The sequence below is a fragment of the Pinus tabuliformis genome, chromosome 2_1, assembly GCF_031772625.1.
Source record: "Pinus tabuliformis cultivar Carrire ecotype Pingquan chromosome 2_1, CPIR1, whole genome shotgun sequence".
NCBI classification, from domain to species: domain Eukaryota; kingdom Viridiplantae; phylum Streptophyta; class Pinopsida; order Pinales; family Pinaceae; genus Pinus; species Pinus tabuliformis.
The window spans coordinates 938,282,968-938,285,385 of NC_142299.1; positions in this window are offsets into that span (position 1 = coordinate 938,282,968).

A 2,418-nucleotide genomic window follows, 5' to 3' on the forward strand; every position below is an offset into this window, starting at 1 on the left:
TCCAATGATACTTGTTTTGCTCCATTGGACAACCAGTTTATAAATGGTATACCTTTGAAGTTTGATCATTTGTGTCGCCTGGGTTAAAAAATGCATCAAATGTACACAATTCCATTTTTTTGTAAATACTTTAGTTTAAAAATACATTTATTGTAAATATTAACTCTTAGCCAGTTATTACTAACAATTTTCATTTTTCACTAATGATCCTACTAAAGCACTGAGCCAAATTATAGAGCATTTAAAAACACGATTTTCAGGATTTTAGTAATTCATTCTAATTTCCTATTTTTAAAACGAAATATGAAACTTAAAATTTCATAATGGAAAAGTGGTTGTAGTTCATTTTTTACCAAGAATAGATGTAGTTTAAATAGCAAAATCTCACTCTAAATAAACCTCAGTTAACTTCATTTTATAACTTAGCCAAATCCCATTAAAATTGGACCCTAAATAAAATTAAATAAAATAAAAAATAAAATTTTTATAACACGATCATGTCCATCGCAAATCACACTTTGCAAAGTTCACAATGAATCAAGTTTTCAAATCCGAGACAGAGTCCTTTTATGCGATGCAATGTAAGCTCATTACCAAAACGTAACCAAAGTACTTCCCCTCATCTGTGTTTGGGATTTAACTCACGTCACTCATATGTATGAGTAAGTAGACTTGTAATATATGATATTAAAACATTTTAATATAATTAATATATATTAATTAAATAATTTTAAATTAATTAAATTAATTAATATATATTTTTAATTTAATTTAATTAAAATTAATTGTATATTTTAGTTAATTAGATTAATATTAATTATTAATTATTTTTTAAATAATTAATTTAGTTTATAGTTAGATTATGATTAATTATTAGACAATTAAAATTTAATTTAAGATTAGGTTTTTAATAAAAATTCTGATTTTTTAGCCTAGCAACAAAAATTCTAAAATTTTGGGAGTTTTGACTCATCAAATTTGGAGGTTCATAGAATAAGTTTTACTTGGCCAAATGAGGTCTAGGACGGCTCATTGGAAAGATAAAATTAAGGAAAACATTTATGAGTAGGTTTCACTAACATATTTGGTCATTTATTGGGTCTAAAATCTAACAGAAGATCAATCTCCAAATTTTGAATAAAACTAATTTTTTGGAGTTTTATTTTCTGCATTTTCATTTTCCAAGCCTCTTCTGAATGAAAATACATTCTTCAATGATATCCTTGGCCAATTAAATCATTATAGACATTAATAGAAAGTTAAAATTTCATTTTCAATTATTTATTTAATTTAAATCAATTAGATTTGTTTTAATTCCATATTTGGCATTTTGATTTCATTTTTACATTTTAATTTTTTTTGATTTGTTTTTACAGGAAAACAATTGAAAAGATGAGGAGAACAATATCTCAATCAATGAGAATACTCCAGAAATCAAAGAATAGAATCTTCAATAGATGAAAATTGATTGAGAAAATCTCTTATTCAACAAACTTTCTTGTTAAGAATTCGTTTGCAAATATCATAAATAGCATAATGCAAAATGTAATAATGGCTTCTCTCCTCTACAATTCTGGAATTCTAAAAGCACTTCTGGAATAAGGATTTATAATTGTAGGTGGGAGATGTAAAAATTTCAGATATGGAGATTATTGAGGGTTTTTTTTACATTTTGAGTTATATATAATGAACAGAGTTTGCACTACTGTAGCTTTGGTTTTGAAAGCAGAAGCTCAGGCACTGTAAAGGAGTGTTGGAGACCGAAGCTAGAGAATGGATTCAATAAAATTGATATTTCAAATACTATTATTTTAAATACTTGTTTCATTTTGTGATGACGGGAATGTGTCACTTTACTTTCATATTTGTGCACTTTTGTCGGTATGGGTAATTTGTCTCAATTTTATGTTATTATGTATTTCTACTCTTATGGATTAAATTCTGATTTCTAAGTAACTATTTACTCAGAAATCTGTCTCATAATATTGGTTTAATAAATAGTGATATGTTGTGAACTTTTTCCACATATTATTGTTTAATTATTCAAGTTACTGATTAAATGATCAATATCATTTCGTGAACTTCTTCCTGAGTGTTTTTGATTGATTATTTCAGTTAAGAGGTCTCAATAGGATGCGTTTCAGTATTCATAATGTCAGTTAATTGAACTACTTCATTAACTTGGTATTCATTATAAACAGGACATATTTAAGTATCAATTATTTTCAATTACCTTGCCCTTAATTGGGTTATATTTATATTTGCATAATTGAGATAGGATTAAGATAGTTCCTTTTGCTTCCATCTTAGAATAATTTTGCATATAGATTAATTTCTACATTCTTTTAAGTCCTCTTCCCAAAGGGGAAAACTTTAGTCGTGGATTGGTTGAGCCCCAAACCAGCCTAAGGATCAATT